The following is a 20,930-nucleotide window of genomic DNA, read 5'->3' as shown; positions in this document are numbered from 1 at the left end:
CTATGAACTAAAGAGCTATAAGCCTGTGCTTTGTCAGGGAAAAAAAGCTTTCTAGTTAGTGAATCTTAGCAGATGGGAGCTCTAGATTTATAATCACACAAGCCTATTGGATCAATAGAGTTTCCTAAGAGAGATAAGGTTCCCTCAAGGAGATAGGAAATGTGTCACCCCGAAGTAGTAGTATGAAGATCAGCAACAAAGGATATCAGTAGCAATAGAAGCGTAAGATGCTATGGCCACAAGAGTCCACACACAAACACAAATTCTATATATATAGTAACAAGTATAAATTTCATATAGATTTCCATATCACATATATTTTCTGAATGTGTACCCTTTCCCACTGCTAATGTGTTAACTTGTTAGAGAGTGTATCTATGTAAGCACCGAGAGATCTTTTCTTCTTGTTGTTTTTTTTTGTTTTGTTTGTTTGTTTGTTTGTTTGTTTTATAGACCACATTGTTTTTAAATGGCTTTCGTTCTGGATTAATATATCCTCTGGGTCACACACAGAGGTATGGTTTTGGGAATTATGTTACTATTCCTCAGAATATTGCCAACCTGGCAGAGGTTTCTGGGATGTCCACATGTGAGGGGTCTCCTGTGTGCTACTTAAAGTGTGTTTCCATTAAGCATTCTATTATGCTATTGAGTTAAATAATCATTTATCTTTTTTAAAAGTATGAAACAATACAGATAATCATTTCAGCATAATTTTATATTCAATGAAATACACAGAATCCAATTAAGGCTATTTATTTTATAAGTGAAAAAAATTCCAGTTCTTACAATTTTTTTTTTCTAAAAAGACCTGGCAAACAACAGTAACACAAAAAGTCAAAAAAGTTTAAATGAAAGGTCCAACTACTATTTATTAAATCTAAAAAGTATTATATTTTTGAAACAAAAGTAACACTTTCACTGAAAATCACTACTTTACTACAGTTCTATTATTCATGTGTATATTTATATAGATATCATTTACATTTAAAAATTTTTTTTCTTTTCCATTCCTTTGTGTTATGTATTCACTCTTCATTTCAATGAGTACTGGCTGCCATTAAGACAGAAATAGCATTTTAGTCATCAAAGGGAAATGGATGTTTGTCATAAAATATGGAGGAGGAAGAAAGCAACAATCTGAAGAGCCCAATGATTATAAATAAATACTAGTAGTTGAGACAAAAATAAATATATTTTCTCACCATCATTTGCCTGTCTTATACCAAAAGATGTCCAAGGATAGGCTATATTACTGATAGGGCCAAAAAGCAAATCCCTTTGGTAAGATGATGGCACCAATGGCCCTTTTCATTTTTGTTTTACAATAATTACAGGTTTCCTATTAGAAAATGGTTTGCAGGTTGTTTGTTTGTTTTTTTTGCAAACCTCAAAAATGATTGCTGTTTTTCCTGGAATGGCAAGTGAAGCACTTTGCCAGAGCAACGTTGATGAAAGTGCAGCAATTAATTTGAAACATTTTCATTTGGCACCATTTTCTTACTTTTTGGTCTCATTTTTCTATTTTCCTTCTCTACAATGAACTTTTATTTTTTAAGGCACAAAAGTCAAAGTGGAGAGTTCAGAATTTGTAAATGTGTGTGTACCTTCCCCCACCCACCCTCCTTTTTCTTTTTCTTGTCCTCTGTGTGTACTAAGTAAAGGAACAGAAAGGGCTTTCACCCCTTACAAGACCAATGAAGTACAGTAAGTACTTAAACACATCCAAATCTTTGGCTGTCAGCATGTATCCAATTTGTGACTGTCTGCAGTGACTTAACAGACTAAGTTTGGATTTCATCCTTCCCTATTTGAAAACCTTCAAAGACTCTCTCTTGCTTCCAGTTTAAACTATAAACTCCTCAACACTGACATTTAAGTTCACCCACTGGTTCCAACTTATCTTTACAGCCTGTTTTCATATTATTCTCCTTCATGAACTTTATGTTCTAAACCAAGCAGGAAGAAGAACTGTTGATCCCTTAACATAACATCCAATCACACTCTTCTATATATTTCTCAGCCCTTAGGATGCACTCCCTCTTCAATCACCTTATTTTCTTCATTTACAAGAGGAGTAATAATAGTAATTGCGCAACCTGTTTCACAGGGCTGTAGTGAAGAAAGCACTTAGCAAACCTTAAAATGCCCTATGAGTTATTATATACGAAGTGGCTTCTCATTTTTCTTTACTTCAGATAAAAGCATTTCCTCTACCTTGCTATTGTTATTCTTTTATATTTAAAAGACTATTTCATAGAAGGATAAGATAATAAATGGTAAGTGAATAGAAGTTATAAACTCGTCTTCCATAGGCTTACTGAAAACATCTCTAGGAAAACTAGGAGCAGACAGAACAACAGGGATGACAGAAATGAACCTCATCTTGTTCCTACATTCTTTTTTTGCTGTTAAGTCTCTATATTCTGAAAGCTTTTCATTTCATGTAGCTTGGAGATTATGAGTATTCAGCATGGTGACACCTATTACAAAAGTGCTTTTAATGTTTATTATGTTCATTTTACGAACTAATGTTATATCTGGGGGATTTAGGTCAACAATTTTGTCATTTTGCCTGGGATAATGGTATAGCTTCAGTACAGTTTATTTAAAATAGAAATCATACTATTAACAATGACAAGAAAAAAAAAATAAACATGGAAAGAAAAAGAGAGACTGAGATCCATTTTTTTGGAAACTTCTATTGATCTTTAAAACTTGGGTATAAAATATTACAGGAGTTCTTTATTATTTAATAAAATATTTCTGTAGCATATCTTTCTGCTAGTTTGAAAGATAAAGAGGAGGAGGCAGAGCCAAGATGGTGGAGGGAAAGCAGTGACTTGCTTGAGCTCTCCCTCAAACCCCTCCAAATACCTATAAAAATGGCTCTAAACACATTCTAAAGCAGCAGAACCCACAAAAAAACAGAGTAAAACAAATTTCCAGACCAAGACAACCTGGATGGCTGATCAGAAAGGTATATCGTGCCGGGCAGGGAGAGGAGCGCAGTTCGAGTTGGGCGCACAGGCCGCTGCGAACCTGGAGCAGGCCTCAGAGGACTGAATCGTAGGCAGCTGTGGCCGTTTCCAGACTTCTCAACCCACAGACGCCAAAGACAACTTAGAAGGTCAGTGGGAAAAGTCTGTGACTGCAGTGAGAGAAGAATCTAGGTCTCTGCCACACCCAGGGCAGCAGCTCCCTCCTGAGCTTCCGGCCCACAGACTGAGGGGCAATTGAGTGGCTGATCAGAGGGGGATTGCAAGGATCTATTTGCCAGTGCTGAGGCAGGAATCTCTTGCTTTGTCCATGCTTGGAGCTGGGTCACAGTTCTGAGGGGGCAGTCCTGGGACAAGGAGGAGTGCTGGCGCAGTGGAACTTGTTGTGGTGGTGGAGAGGAAACACCTCTCCCCTTACCATAGCACCTTGGAAGAACTGAAAATTTTCAGGTCCCTAGAAGTATCTCTGAAAACAGCTGTACAAACCCCCAAAGCTTGGGACAGTACATTCTCCACATTGGAAGCAGACTCTTACCTTAACAAAGAGTTTAAAACTCAAATAACTGACTGGGATCATGAGCAAGTAGCGCAAAAAGAGTCAGACTATATTATGTTTCTTTGGTGACAAAGAAGATCAAAACATACAACCAGAAGAAGAAAACAAAGTCAAAGCTCCTACATCCAAAACCTCCAAGAAAAATGTGAATCAGTCCCAGGCCTTGGAAGAGCTCAAAAAAGGATTTTGAACAGCAAGTAAGAGAAATAGAGGAAAAACTGGGAAGAGAAATGAGAGTGATGCAAGAAAATCATGAAAAACAAGTCAACAGCTTGCTAAAGGAGACCCAAAAAAATACTTAAGAAAATAACACCTTAAAAAATAGCCTAACCCAAATGGCGAAAGAGGTCCAAAAAGCCAATGAAGAGAAGAATGCCCTAAAAACCAAAATTGGCCAAATGGAAAAGGAAGTCCAAAAGATTACTGAAGAAAATACTTCCTTAAAAATTAGAATAGAGCAACTGGAAGCTAGTGACTTTATGAGAAATCAAGACACTGTAAAACAAATCCAAAAGAATGAAAAATTAGAAAACAATGTGAAATATCTCATTGGAAAACAACTGACCTGGCAAATAGATCCAGGAGAGAGAATTTAAAAATTATTGGACTATCTGAAAGCCATGATCAAAAAAAGAGCCTAGACATCATCTTTCAAGAAATTATCAAGTAAAACTGCCCTGATGTTTTAGAACCAGAGGGTGAAATAGAAATTGAAAGAATCCACCAATCTCTTCCTGAAAGAGATCCCCAAAGGAAAACTCCTAGGAATATTGTAGCCAAATTCTAGAGTTCCCAGGTCAAGGAGAAAATATTACAAGCAGCCAGAAAGAAACAATTCAAGTATTGTGGAAACACAATCAGGATAACACAAGATTTAGCAGCTTCTACATTAAGGGATCCCAGGGCATGGAATATAATATTCTGGAGGGCAAAGGAGATAAGATTACAACCAAGAATCACCTAGCCAGCAAAACTGAGTATAATCCTTCAGGGGAAAAAATGGTCATTCAGTGAAATAGAGGACTTTCAAGCATTCTTGATGAAAAGACCAGAGATGAATAGAAAATTTGAATTTCCAATACACAACTCAAGTGGAACATGAAGAGGTAAACAGGAAAGAGAAATCATAACAGATTTATTAAGGTTGAACTGTTTACATTCCTTCATGGAAAGATGATATTTGTAACTCATGAGACCTTTGTCAGTATTAAGGTAGTTGGAGGGAAAAAATTTATATGTATGCATGCATAGATAGATAGATAGATAGATAGATAGATAGATAGATAGATAGATAGATAGATAGATAGATAGAGGGCACAGGGTGAGTTGAAGATGAAGGGGTCATATCTGGAGAATAAAATTAAGGGGTAAGAGAGGATTATACTAGCAGAAGGAGAAAGGAACTGGTAGAACAGGGTAAATTATCTCACAAAAAAACAGAAAAGAAAAGGCTCTTACAGTGAAAGGAAAACAGGGGAAGGTGAGAGGGAATGAGTGGATCTTATTCTCATAGGATTTGACTTAAGGAGGGAATAACATACACACTCAATTGGGTATGGAAATCTGTCTTACCCTACAAGAAAATAGGAGGGGAAGGGGACAAGAGAGTAGGGGGATGATAGAGAGGAGGGCAGATTAGGAAAGGGGGTAATGAGAAGCAAATACTTCTGAGGAGGGACAGGGTCAAAAGAAAGAATAGAATAAATGGGTGGGCAGGATAGGATTAAGGGAAATAGAGTTAGTTTTTCACAAGATGTCTACTATGGAAGTGTTTTGCATAACTGCACATGTATAGCCTATATTGAGTTGCTTGCCTTTTCAATGAGGGTGGGGGGGGGAGGGAGGAAGGGAGAAAATTTGGAACCCAAAGTTTTAAAAACACATGTACAAAAAAAAATGTTCTCACATGCAACTGGGAAATAAGAAATACAGGAAATGGGTTACAGAAATCTATCCTGCCCTACAGGAAAATAGAAGGGGAAGGGGATAACAGAAGGGGGGAAGAAATAGAAGGGAAGGCAGAATAGGGGAAGGGGTATTCAGAATGCATGCCATCTTGGGGTGGGGGGAGAGGCGAGATGGGATGAAAATTTGGAACTCAAAATCTTGTGGAAGTAAATGTTGAAAACTAAAAATAAATAAATTTATTAATAAAAAAAGAAAAAAGTGCTACATGTACGTGGTTTTTCAAGTAGCAATCAATTTCATTAAAAAAATCTGTTAAAAGGAAAAAAAAAGAAAGATGAATATAGAGTTTTTGTTTTGTTTTGTTTTCTGGAAAAGGATAATATCTCTTCCAGATTGTGTCTGACTTCAGAGAGTAATCAATGTCGGGGATTGATTTTAGATGCAGGTCTCATAAATTCCAGATTTTGTACAGACTTCATACAGCTTAAGTGGAATTTGGTACAGAGAACTTTCCAAGAACCACAGAATCAAAGAGAAAAAAGAAAGGATCAAGTATAATTTAGTACCCCTTTATATTGCAGGTGAGGAAAATGAAGCCCACAGATGTAACATGACTCGCCCAAGTTGTTGCTGTTGTTAAGTTTGTCCAATTCTTTGTGAAACCCATTTGGGGTTTTCCTGGCACAGATACTGGAGTAGTTTGCCATCTCCTTCTCCAGCTCATTTATTTCTTTATACAGATGAGGAACTGAGGCAAACACAGTTAAGTGACTTGCCCAGGGTCAACAAGCCAGTAAGTGTCTGAGGAAGATGAGTTTTCCAGACCCTAGGTGTGGTGTTCTATCTATTGTACCACCTAGTTGCCCCAGACTTGCTCAAGATCTCACAGTTGACCTTGAAAGAGGCAGACTTGTGTTCCAATGACTCCATGTGCTTTCCTCCTTCCACTTTACATGGTGGTACAGCAGCAGTTAGGTGGTGAATTGGATGGAGTGTTGTACTTGGAATCAGTGTGACCTAAGTTCAAATTTTGTATTAGATTCTTACTGGCTCTGTGACCCTTAGAAGTCACTTTGCTTTCCTCATGTGTGAACTGAGGAGGTTAGACTTAGACTCCCTTCCATCTCTAAATCTATGATCCTAAAATCATCATCTAGGTTTAACACTAACCCGTAAAAATGCAAGAACAATGGCTTTAACAGATGTCACCATGCCACCCTCTCTAATCACTAAGCTGTGTGGAATGAAAAGCTTTGAAAACAGAGACTGCAGAGGAGATCAAAATCACATAGGAACAGGCTGAAGTGCATTTCATCCCTGCTGTCCTGCTTGCTATTAGAATTATACCAACAATGCTTTCAGTGAACACACAGAGGGTAAGCTTGTATGGTAATATCTTTATTTAACTATAAAAAGCTATTTTATCGACCTGTGTAATAGTTCAAGAAGATGAAATATGAAAATAATAAGAGTAGAACAGTGACTTGTCCCTGGACCATTTCAAGGGTGTCTCTGTTGGCAGCTCCTCTGCCCCAGGTGGAGTCTTATGAAATAAGGTGAAATAACAGCCAAAATTGAAGAGATACTAAAAACTGAAGAAGGAAAAGTTGAAGGACCTGAGGTCACTAAAAACTGTCAGTTAATATAAACACTAGAAATTGTACCTGGTAACAAAATGGAGGCAAAAACAAAAGTGATGCCTCAAATAATTATAAGAGGAGAGAGACATTACACTGGAAGCTTGTAAAGTTTTTGTTTTGTTTTGTTTTTTAATCTTTTTTAATTTTGATGTTACAAATCCAACTAACAGACAACTATGCCAGAATAGAGAAATTTTTAAAAAGCTTGCATTTGCTGTAACAATCATGAATGAATACATTCTCCCATAATATTTAACAAAATGTTTCAAATTGTTTCTGGACCTGCACACAACAGTGTGTAAAGTGACTGTTGTGGTGGTGAGATACATAGGAGTAAAGATGGCACCACAGAGTAGTACCACTAAGTATAGGCATCAAATCCCACTATGGCAAAATCTACTTGAGAGAGCTTTTGAAGACCTGGGAGAGGAAAGGTTTTGGAAACTTTCATCAATATTTAGCTGTCACATTCAGAAGATGAAAGGAACATCATATTGCCCAATTAAAGGAGAACAAAAAGAAACATGTAGACAGGATCCATGAAACAAAAGTATATGAGAAATTCTAGGTTTCCTTAATCAGCATTTGAAAGCAAAAGTCAAAATCTTAAGGTAGAACAAGAAGTTAAATAAACACAAAGAACAAAATAAACAATTCAACATCAATTAGAAGATTTGCTCTAGAGGCTTGAGAAGTAAAGACATCAGAAAAGACATAATCTCTTAAGAAGGAAGAGTTGGAAATTACATGGTGACAAAAAGTCTAACACCACAAAGAACCCTGCTGGATTAATCATGAAGTAGAAAGCTTTTTCACTGTTTATATTACAAACAAAACAATTATGTCAAAGGAAGTTGCTGAAACTCTAGCTTCTTTGGAAAATTGAATGTCCGTGGGTGCAGATAAGATCCATAATTCTTGGCCCAAATGCTTCACAGTGGTGCATAAAATACGGGAAAGAAAGGGAACGACATTTATTAAAGTGCCTACTATGTGCCAGACACTGATAGGTGCTTTACAAATATTTTATTTGAACCTCACCTTCACCCTGGTTGTGTGCTTGTCCTCTTCTCTCTTGCCTATATTTCTCTTACTTTTGGGTATATCTAGATAATATAGCCTTCCCTAAAACAAGTCAAATTAAGGACCTATTGGCTTTGAATTTTTGGTCTAATTTTCCAGTGAGATCTCTTTAAGTCTTAATAATAGACCATCTTGGGCAGAGCCACGATGCTAAAGTACAGGCAGCAATCTGGCTGAACATTCCCAACAATCCCCTTCAAACAACTTTAAAATAATTCCTCAAATCAAATTTTGTAGTGGCAGAGCCAACTAAAGATCAGAGTAAGACATTTTTGCCAGCCTAAAACAACTTAGGAGGTTGGCAGGAGAGGTCTGTGACACTGGGCTGGGGACAGCTGGACTGCAGCAGCAGCATCACAGGAAGGCCTTGGAGGCTGTTGCAATAATGGCAACTTTGGGAGCTATCAGTCCATAGATGAGAAGGGGGTTGGACAACTGCTCAGAAAGAGATTACAGGGGACCCTATGATGGTACTGGGTGCAGTTGGAATAGATTAGCAACTCTACTGCCCATACATAGTTCTGGGTCACATTCTCAAGGCCTAGAGGAGCACTAGCACTTCCAGCTGCAGCGGAGCAGGGGACCTGTTCACAGTCCCAGGGCCAACAGAAGTGCTGACAGGGGCCCTTCCTGGTAAACACCCGAGTGTAAAGTAGGAGAGTAGCAACCACACATCTCCTTGGATCATACCACCTTAGAAATAGCAAAAACCTTGGAGACTCTCAGAAGTAGCTTTGAAAACAGCAGCATGAAAAAGCCTGAAGCTTGGGACATTGTTTCCCCAACCTCAGATAAGCAAAGGTGAACTTTAACATAAAATTCAATGTCAAGAAATAGAAAAATAAGCAAACAACAACAAAAACAAAAAAAGAGCTTGATTAGTATGGTGACAGTGAAGACCAAGATATAAACTCAAAAGAAGGCAACAATGTGAAAACAGCTATAAACAAACGTCCCCAAGAAAAAAAAATGCTAATTGGACCCAAGCCCAACAAGAATTCCTGGAAGTGTTGAAGGATAAGAATGGTAGAGGAACAATTGAGAAAAGAAATGACAGTGATGCAAGAAAATCTTGAAAAGAGAATTAACAGCTTTATAAAAAAGACACAAAAATATTGAAGAAAATAACACCTTAGAAAGAAAAAAAAATAATCTAATGGTAAAAGAGGCACAGAAATTCATTGAAGGAAAAAACTCTTTAAAAAGCAGAATTGGCCAAGTGGAAAAAGAGGTACAAAAGCTCACTGAAGAAAATAATTCCTGAAAAATTAGAATTGGTCAAATGGAAGCTAATGACTCTATGAGATATCAAAAACACAGTAAAACAAAATCAAAAGAAGGAAAAAAATAGAAGAAAACGAAATACTTTATCAGAAAACAACTGACCTGGAAAATAGATTGAGGAAAGATAATTTAAGAATTATTGGACTACCTGATATTCATAATAAAAGAGCCTAGACATCATATTTCAAGAAATTATCAAGTAAAACTTTCCTGATGTCTTAGATCCATAGGGTAAAGTAGAAACTGAAAGAATCCACCAATCATCTTCTGAAAGAGATTCCAAAATGAAAAGTCCCAGGAATATTAAAGTCGAATTCCAGAATTCCCAGGTCAAGGAGAAAGTATCGCAAGTAGCTAGAAAGAAATAATTCAAATTTTGTGAAGCCACAGTCAGGATCACAACAAATTTTGTAGCTTCCAAGTTAAAGGAGTGGAAGGCTTGGGAAATGATATTCCAGAAGGCAAGGGAGATAGGATTACAACCAAGAATAACCTACCCAACAAAAATGAGATATAATCCTTCAGGGGGGAAATATATATATTTAATGAAATAGAAGACTTCTAAAAATGCTTGATGAAAAGACTAGAGCTGAATAGAAAATCTGATATTCAAACACAAGACTCAAGAAAAGCATACAAAGGTAAACATGAATGAGTAATCATAAGGGACTAAATAAAGTTAAACTGTTTACATTACTATATGGAAAGATCATATATGTAACTCCTAAGAACTTTATCATTATTAGGGAAATTAAGAGTTTACATCGACAGAGCACCTGAGTCAAGTCAATTATATTGGGATGATCTCCCCCCACCCATAAAAAATGAAAGTATGAGAAAGAGGGATATACTGGGAAAAGAAGGAATGGGGAGGTAGAATGGGGAAATTTTTCTCACATAAAAGAGGTCCATAAGTAAATGCAAATTAAAACAACTCTGAGGTACCACCTCATACCTATCAAACATGACAAATGCTAAAGAGGATAAGGGGAAATTAGGCATACTAATAAACTGATGGTAGATTTGTGAACTGGTCCAAACATTCTGGAAAGAAATTCAGAACTATGCCCAAAGGTTTGTAAAACTGTGTATACCCTTTCATCCCGCAACACCACTAGTAGGTTTATACCCCAAAGAGATCCAAAAAAAAAAGGAAAAGGACCAATATATACAAAGAATGTTTATAACAGCTCTTTTTGTGGTGGCAAAGAATTAACAATTGAAGAGATGATCATCAATTGGGGGATGGCTGAACAAGTTGTGGCATATGATTGTGATGGAACACTACTGTGCTATACGAAATGACGAGGAAGGTGGTTTCAGAAAAACATGGCAAGACCTATACGTACTGAGGCAAAATGAAGTGAGAAGAACCAGGAGATTAATCAGTAATAGCAATGTTGTAATAATGATCAACTGTAAAAAAAAAAATACTACTCTGATCAATACAATGATCTAAGACAATTCTAAAAGATTCATGATGAAAAAAGGCTATCCACCTCCAGAGAGAGAAATGATGAACTCTTGAGTGCTAACTGAAGGGCAATTTTCTCATTTAATTTTTTTTTCATTTTTTGGATATGGCTTATGTGGAATGTTCTACATGACCTCACATGAATAATTATTTATTATTGTTTGCCTTCTCAGTGGGTGAGGGAGGGGTGGGAGTGAGGAAGAGAATTTGGAACTCATTTTTTTTAATATTAAAAAATAATAAAAAATTTAAAAATAATGAGCCATCTTCCCCTCCCTCATTTTACAAATAAGAAAATTGAAATCAGTTAAGGTTAAGTTGACTTACCCAAATAACACAGATTACTAGTAGTGTAAGAACTAAAACCACTATAACGAGAAGGGCAGTAATAATAATGCATTTGACATATTTATAAAATTTTTACAAACAATCCAATTTGATACAACAACACTGTACTTGGGTTACTTTTATCCCCATTTTATAAATGGGAAAACAGGTTTAAAGAGATTAATATCTCTAATATTCAGTAGACTGCAAGCTCTTTGAAAGGAGGGACTGTTTTTGTCTTTTTTTTTTTTTTGTATCCCCAGTGCTGAGCACAGTGTCTGGAACATAGTAGGTGCTTAATAAATGCTTCTTGATTGAATGACTAATATATATTATCCAGGGTCACACAATCAACAAATATCAGAACTAGTAATACCAAAGATGATTATTTAATCTTGACATATTTTATTAGCCATTTTCCCAAATGGTAGGTGTGGCTTAATTCTGCGATACTGATTTAGCTTGCCACACTGATTTTCCCCAATATATACCTGCACTAGTTATGGCATTTTGCTTCAACTCATGTTTGTATAACTTTTAAAAATTATTTCTTTTCTGCTCTATGAGACCGAAAATACACAGGTGTGCAGGCAAGTTATTTGCATAAACATAATGACATGCTGCTGGAAGGATATGGTTTAAACTGAAGTAGCTCATCATGCTTTAACTCAAGTGTCATAACTGTACCATGGAAAGTTTTACAAAATTAAAAGGATGTTTATTCCCACTGCAGAGTACTCACTGCAGAATGCCTACTGGCTGTTTTCTTCTTTTCACTCTATATTTTGTTCCTCAAATACCTTTGGGAAAAACAGGGGCAAGAATTCCAAGAATCTTGCATCAATGAGAACAATTTTATGGAGAGTATATATATGTATTCTTTGTTATGCTTACATACATCCATCTATCTATCTAATTTCTTTGTTATGGTTGCTTCACTTTATATTGATCCCTTTAAGTCTTCCCATGCTTCCCATATATTCAGCATCAATCATTGTTTCTAATTGAACAGTAACATTCCATTACATTCATGCATCACAACTTGTTCAGCCATTCTCTAATCATGTACATATTCACAGCTCTACCAGTTAGGGCAAACTATTAATTATAAAATAAAACAAAACAAAATTTAATTTAGTAAAATAAAATGTAGACTTAAAGGCTCTTCTCTAATAAATATATATAGAGATAATATAATAAACATATATACATATAAATAAAACATAAATAATACACAATACATATAAAATACAATAAATATAATAAACATACAAAGAGACACACAATATACATGTACACATATGTATGTATTTATGTATGTACATGTATACATATGGATCATAAAAGATTTCCTAAGATCACAAACCACCATGGCAAGGTGACATAATGGAAGGACTACCGGATTTAAAGACAAGAATACCTGGGTAACAACTCCACTTTTGAAATCCTTACATGAAAGTTGTGTGACCACGGGCCAGTGACTTAACCTCCCTAATTTTGTTTCAGAGAAATAGCCTGCGTGATACACCTGTACACTTAAAATGTTCAAACACCTGTAGGAAGGTCTCCATTGCATCCCCTCTGGAGGATTGTTGGAAGGGCATAATGAAGAATTTCATAGGATGAGAAGTTGTAAATGGGTTAAGATCTGTACCTTTTGTGGGGAGAACCATATGTCAATGTTACCTCAGATTCACTGAATAATTGAATAAAGCATATATCTGTGTAAATATATTTACATATATTCCATATGCAGACAAAGACATATAACCACATATAAGGAGAATCACAGTGACAGAGTAGAAAAGAACTTAAATAAAATCCAACTTACTTTATGGATGAATAAGTGGATACAAAGTAACCTTTTCAAGGTCACATAGTAAATTTAGTGGCAGATCTTGAATTAGACCTACAATCACAGAGCTAGAGGTAGAAAGGACCCCAGAAGTCATCTGGTCCAACCCCCTCATTTTTAGTTAAGGAAACTGAGGCCCAGAAAGACAAATTGAATTGTCCAAGGTCACACAGATAGGACATGCCAGAGCCAGTATTTGAACCTGGGTCTTCTGACTCAGGTTTCTTGTTCTCTTGGTCAGACATAGGTCTCTACACTCAGTCCACTGCTGTTCCCATTATACCATACTGTCTCTCTTTACATAATAACTTTATTACCTTGTACTTTCTTATCTAAAACTAAGCTAACCAAACAATCTAAAAACTATATATTCTGCTACTGCTGCTTCTTAGACAAATTTATATCATCTGTACATTTTGCCACTCTAGGGATATGTAACATCTTCAAACTGATAAAAACCAATAGGCCTCTCTCAAATTTTGCCCTTACAACACTCTTTGACCTTTAACAACATGAAAATCCCACCTTTTCTGTTCCGCTTTTGATGGAGGAGTAAAACGATGTCACAGGGATGAAAAAAAAGTTGTAGAACCAACCATCTAAACGTGTTATGTGTCAAAAGCATTCTCAGATGCAGCTGTTATTATGACTACTGCTGACAGTAAATGCTAATACATATAGCTTACTACTTAGACCCAAAGGAACCAAGAGGTAAGAATTGGAAAGTGATGACACACATGTACCCTGGTGATGTCTTAGGCTGCCAGTGATGAACCTATATTTGTCTCCCAGTGATTAAACTAGAAAACTAGGGAAAAGAATAACTAGCTGTGGTGGCAAAGATGGGGAGGATGGGGTGATGAGAGAAGTTATGTTAGCCACAATGTTCTCCCTAGTAAATACAATATGATATAATTAATTACTACAGAGGGCCCCTCATATCTATCTATATCTATGTCATTTGTATATTTATATGCATACACATGTATATTTATAAATGTATAATATATAATCCCATATGATCAGCTATATGGTGCAGACTTTAGCTTTTATGAGTCCTCATAGCCAATGGGGCAGTCCACTGGAGATAATCCCTAATGACCATTATTAGGATATAAAGGCACGGAGTCTAAGACCCTTAAAACTGGAAGGTACCTTACAGGCCCCACATTTTACAAATGAGAAAGGTAGAAGCAAGGACGGTTAAGTGACGTGCCCAAGATTACATGGACTGGGGATACCAACATGTATATTCCACGATGTTCTTTTTTCTACCCTTTACCTTCCCAGTTTCCCCACTGATCTCTACCAACAGAGAAGCAGCATTGTGTAGTGGGTAGAGAGTTGGTGTCAAAACATCAATGTGTCCCTGGGCAAGTCACTTAGCCTATTGCTCTAGGAAATTCTTGAAGGCAATAAGTTGCAGAGAAGGTGTGCATCGATAAAGGGAGTTTTCTCAAAGGAAGCATATAAGTAAAATCATAGACCTGGTCCTCCACACCTCAAACAACAACAACAAACAACAATGAAACAAACTAACAATCCCTGAGTGTCCCTCCTTTCTTCCCCATAAGAATATCTGCTCAGTTTCTACAGAACCCTCACCCCCATTAATTTGATTTCTCATCTTTTATTGGCTATTCCTGGTCCTAAGGCCTTCAGTAAAGCCCATTACAGATATGTGTTTTTGTTTTGTTTTGTTTTTAAATAATACTTTGCAAATAGGAAGGGCTCTAAAAGAAAGTCCTTTTAAAAATCTATTTTAAAAGTTACTCAGGGGAAAATCTAAACAAACTGGGTATCCAAATAGCAGCTCTCCTTTTCAATTTTCAGGTAGCATAGAAATCTACTCAGTTACCTCTTCAGATGGGATAGAAAGAAAGTGTATAAGGTAAGTAAAACTGCTCAAGTTAAGTATCCCTAGTGAGGTTTAAAGTTAGGAGAGCTAGTTCAGATGTGAAAAGAATTCACTTAGACCTTCTCTGTAACCCCTGGGAGTTTTATTACGTGAAAGCTTCTTGGGCCTGAGGTTAGCAAGGAGCTAAACAAAAGACCCAATACAGGAAAAGACCCAGGCTTATATAGACAGAAAGCTACACAGCCTGTATGATGATGATGCATTTTTAGGGTTTCTTATGGGGGGGGTGGAGATTAGGACAGGATAAGAACAAGATGAGGAAGATGATTGCTTACGAGATAAGGAAAAATTGTCATGACACAGGATAAGGAAGATGAATGACAGTATAGGGAACACAGGATAAAAGAGACAAAGGCAATTCTTTTGGTACAAGTTATATAGCATTTCAAGATAAGGGGAAAAGGACTTGAGAAGCCTTCAAGTTCCAGGATCTCCAGGTACCAGATGGGCTACAGAATGAGCCTCAAATCCCCTTGGGGGCCTGAGAAAGTAACCCTTAATGTTATTTTTAATCCTAGGGCATCCTTTGTACCTACATCATCCCCACATATATGTATATATGTATATTTGTATGTATGTATAACACCACACATACAGAGATGTTCCTTCCTCTATATCAGCTATATTTTCCCAAGATAATCACAATTAAGCCACTTTGATCCAAAGCAAAATGGCACCACAGGAGACTACCCAGTGATCAGGCGACAAAGTTTAGAATATTTGCATTTTGCTTTGTTGATTAACATCCTCGCCCAAGAAAAGTCTCCTGGTTTCACTGAATCTAGTGAGTAGCACTGCAAAGGTAGGGAAACTAAACAGATAGTTTACCACTATTATGAGGCTACCTGTTGTTTACTTTCTGGTATGTTAAATGATGGCAGGAAGTCAGAGTAGCCAAAAAGCACCAGAATCTGCTTCCAGCTACTTTCCAAAACAATCAATCAGAGCTTCATTTAGATTAGCACACCTTCTACTTTAGAATACAAATCTCTCCCTAGGACCTTTGTTTTAGGCACACTTCAGTATGATTTTTTTTTTTCGTTACACAATCAGTTCAACACTTAGCATACAGAATACAGGGGTTTGATTGGAGCCAGAAGGAAGAAGGACCTTAGGAGTGGCAAGTCAGACCAAAATGTGGGAGAGAAATCATACAAGTCCTAGGATACCAGGGTGGCCTGGGTGATCAAAGAATATGGAGAAATGAGGCAGCATGTGGAGTTAGGAAGTACTGAGTTTTCATACCAAGGAAGCTGTTACTTGTTAGTAGACCTGAGGTAAAATGTTTCACATTCTAGGGCTCAGTTTTTTTTTCTATAACATGAAAGGATTGAATGAAATGATTTTGAACGTCTCTAACAATCCTAATACTCTAGAATTCTTGAAAAGGAGTTGGGAGATCTTACGTCGGGTTCAAGGGTTAGTTTGGGTGCCACTAAAAATGCCAGATGCAACATATATTATCTTGAAGACTTTAAAATCCTTCCAAATTCAGGTTAATCCAATTCAGCTTGAATACTCTCTTCCAATTCTCATCTCTCATCCATTGGAAGTAGAAAAGAAAGTAGACAGGAAAAAGGAGGAAATGTGCATATGCATTTTCCCATGCCTTTTTTTATTAGCAGCAAGGTATAGTGCAGGCATGAAAAAACCCCACAGGTCTTATTAATACAAAAAAAAAAAGTGACCAGTGTACATGACATTAGGGTGTTATTTAGTTCTTCAGGCCTCAATTCCATCATATGTAAATGAAGAGATAGTACTAGATTATCTCAGAGTTCCCTTTAAACTCTAAAACTATGTTCCTAGGAATCTGTTCTTGTTTTTCCCTCTGTCAAAGTATTGGTGTAAATCTGTAATAGGATCAGAGGATTTTAGCCTTTAGAGCTGAAAGGGACCTTACAGATAGTTTAGTTTGACCCTTCCTTTACAAATGACGAAACCATAACCCAGAAATGTTCACTTATTTTTTCCAAGATCACAAAAGTAATAAGCAGGAGAGTTGAGTATCAATTAAAATCTTGTATTTTTCTCACTATACAACTTTGCCTCATAGGTTTTCTGGGATGGGGCAGTGTAGGTAATGAATGGGTCTTTCCACCATTTACATTTACATGGAGAGTATTCTTGCTTAGAGTAAGACTTCAACTTGGTAGAGTGGGAAGTGTTGAATTTGTGAACTTGGAATCCCAGGATTTTGTAAATTTGGAATTTCAGGGCCTAAATCTGAATCTCAGCCCTGCTACATGCTACCAATGAGACTTTGTGCAAGTCACTTAATTTTTATGGGCCAATTTCCTCATCTGTTAAATGAGAGGACCAGATTAGATAATGTCTCATGTCTCTCCAAACTCAACAATCCTATCATCATGGATTTCCCCGAGTTCTTTTCTAGCATTAAAATCCTGTGATTGTGCATCATCCTTTAGAAATCTTTACGCTATGACCCATTTTTTTTTAAATTTAGAGATCCAGTCTTGCTTCATAAAATGTGTGTGTGCAAGTGCATGTATGTGCGTAGCTCTGAACTCTTGACAACAAGACAATTTCAGTTTGCTTTAGTCCCCACCTCCATGGAAGCCAAAGATTACTTGTATATTAATAATTCATCTGCTATATTTTAATGCTCATTTCTAATCTGATACAGATTTCACTTCCATTTCAAAAAGGCATTCCTGAAGGAGATGAATTTGAATGACTAATGACTTCCTAACAGCTTTTCCTGCTAAGTTGCTCTGAGTCATTAAGTTGAAAAACAAAGAAGGAAATAAGGATCTGTTAAGTGCACACTATGTGCTTAGTGCTTCTTAGGCACTACTTAGTCTTTTACAAATATCACCTCATTTGATCTTCATAACAACACTATGGGTTGGTGATATTATTATTCTCATTTTACAGCTGAGGAAACTCAGCCAGAGGTTAAGTGACTTGCCCAGGGTCACATAACTAGTAAGTGTCTGAGGCCAAATTTGAACTCAGGTCTTCCTAAACTCTAGGCCTAACACTTTATCCACTGTGCCACCTAGCTGCCTCTCACAAAGTAAAGTACTCACAACTCTTTTTCTTCTCTCTACTAAGAAATAGTTCTCATCCTGAGGCAAAACAGTCTGGCCCAGCTGCTGTGAACAGTATGCATAAACTCTGGAGCCCCAATCATGGACAGAGTGAGGTTGGAGGCATCCACAAAATGGTCGGGATAATTTTGATGTCACGCCACCTCAATTTTCTGCATCATTTAACTTGGGGGTGGGAAGGAACACATTAAGGTTTGGCAGAACCTGTTAATCAAGGCTGTTAAACCTTTCATGGGAAAACAAAGCATCAAGAAACCATAATTATTTTGTTTTTTTCAGGTGACTGAATTTTTGCCCTGAGGTGGATTTCATTTCTCTGAAGGCTATCTTTTAAAAGTTTATTTATTTCTGTTTTTCAAGGATCAACTTCCTTCTGAAAAACTGCAGCCTTCTGAGGCTTATTCCCATAAGTTAATATCAAGCCAAAGCAAATATGAATAGAAATGGTCTCAACACAAAATTCATGAAAAGACAGATATCTTTTTTCATACAAAAGTGAAAATAGTATAATGACAAGAAAGCTCTCAAGAATAAAGGTGTCAGTCTTTGTTTTCATACTGAAATTTCAACCAATAATGAAAAGGGGGAAATAAAAGTAAACTCAATTATTGGTTTAAATTTCTTAACAGTGTTTGGTTTTTCTCATTTGAATTAATAACATTTTAAGAATTCTGGAATTGTGAGGTGAAATTTGACTGAAGTAATCATATAATTTTTATGATGCCATATGTTAGTTTGCTGTTTTTAAATCTTCCATTTTACTATTATTATCAACCTGATAAATATGAAGCAACTTGAACATTTCCCCATATGAAGAAGAGAAAAAGAGGACTGCATAAGAAACTGGGGAGTACTACTATATACAGCCTATATATTGCACATTAAACTAGGTAGCTCCAAAACTGCCTTGCTTTTTTGTGTCTATTCTGAACTTCCTTCTGCTTTCTTCTATGTATTTTTTAAATGATTCAGATATTCTATTTTTTCATTTCTTCACTTTTTCAGTATTACTGTCACTATGCCTTCTTTTCTTCTATTCAACAAAGATATAAAGTAAAATACCTCCCTTTTAACAATTAAGTATGGTTATGCAAAATAAATTCACAAATTAGCCATGCCTGAAAATGTATGGCTCATCCTGCACTTGTAGTCCAACACTTTTTGGTCAAGGTGAGAGGCAAAGAGGAGAGCATGATTCATTATTAGTTGTATGGAATCATGATTAGTTAGTATGATGATCATACATCTTACATGGTGTTTTTGCATCACAATGCTGTTGTCACTGTCTAAAATGTCTTGATTCTATTCACAAGGGTTCATCCAAGATCTCCCATGTTTCTGTCCTTTTCCTCATTTCTTACTGTGATAATATTTCATTATATTTATATACCATAATTTGTTCAGCTGTCCATATTTTTCATGAATTCAACTTTTAAAAAAAGTACTTTCAAATGAACAATTTGGGTTTTTCCCTAAAGAAAAGAGTAGGCATAAAAACAATAATGTGTAGCTATCCATTATCATTAACATTTTAATCTGTAACATGTACTTCAATTTTCTCTATGTCTTATTTTGGCAAGTTGTAATACAACATGAAGATGGATTCTCAAAGATTATGCCATCAGAGCACAAGTCCCAATAGGTCCTAATAAGTTGGAAAGGTTTCAAGTTCAGGTTCAGTGACAATCGGCATGTTCACAGCCCAAGGACTAGCTGAACTATATTTAGAGAGTCTTATCACCAGGTGATAATGTCATCCACCATGAATTTTTTTGGCCACCATAACTGAACAGGATAGTTTGCTGAGGTAGAAAAGTTTGGAATCTAGAAAATAAAGAGGAATTCTTTGAAATAAAAGATTCAATTTACTGTATAAAATGTCCTTAGCTTGCTAAAAATAGAGAAAATATTTGAGTTTCTCTTTCTTAAGAAAAAATACCATAAAAGGTACCAAATGAGATTTAAATGAAAGGTCTAATTCTTATTGTAGAATTTTAAAATAATAGCATATAAGAATAATGTGGCATATAATAGTATAGCTACTATATAACATTATCTATAGGAATCATCATCACACGCCAATTCCTAATGCAATGCCCAATCATGGCCTTGACTGTCTATAGTCCTTGTCCCAACTCTTATGTACTTTAAACCATTGGGCAGCATTGTTATTCACTAAACTAATTCTATCCACCAAGAGAAGATGGTTCTAATATGGAGATTTTGTGCTCCCCAACTCCAACCCAACCCCAATGGAGAATCATTTGAGCCCAGAATTGAGCAGGAGGAAGATCAAAGGTTGTATTGCATGTTTTGCCAATGCCTTTAAATAATCACAAACTATTCCCTGACACAAAAATCTATCTCTTAACACCAACATTTTTTTTTCCTGATGATGCTGTTTTGTTCAAAATCTTGGCACATGATCATCCTTAAAGAACCAAAGTTTTGGAAGATAAAAATGGCAATGTATGTATATGACATGGAGAGGTGGGGGATGGGGGGCAGAGGATAACATCTGTGCAAGTAGGCTATAGCTTATTTTCAATGAGGTGATGTAAGGGATATAATTCAGGAAATATATAATTGGAAAAGGAGGTGGTCCGGTCACGGAACAAGAGCAGAAGATTAAATAGATAGCTTGAATGGTGCCTAGGTACACAAAACATGTTTAAAAGGGAAAAAAAAATACCTAGAGGAAAGGATTCCAATGAGTTTGGGAGGTCCTTTATGGAGAATCTGTAGGATAACATGAACAAGAATCATAAAATCTGCATTTATGTAAGGTGTACCCTATTTGTAATAATACAAT

The 20,930-nt window shown here is 36.3% G+C and overlaps 1 protein-coding gene across 2 annotated transcripts in view; it reads right to left on the bottom strand.

Annotated features, from left to right (window-relative positions):
• The window catches only part of DHRSX (dehydrogenase/reductase X-linked), a 380,969-nt gene that overhangs the window by 129,377 nt on the left and 230,662 nt on the right, over positions 1-20,930 (bottom strand). The gene's annotated exons all lie outside the window — the stretch shown is intronic.

This window comes from Vombatus ursinus, unplaced genomic scaffold (genome assembly GCF_900497805.2).
Source record: "Vombatus ursinus unplaced genomic scaffold, bare-nosed wombat genome assembly UNPS02014872.1, whole genome shotgun sequence".
NCBI lineage: Eukaryota > Metazoa > Chordata > Mammalia > Diprotodontia > Vombatidae > Vombatus > Vombatus ursinus.
The sequence above is the reverse complement of the archived record's forward strand: the minus strand, read 5'-3'. Positions and strand labels throughout refer to the sequence as shown.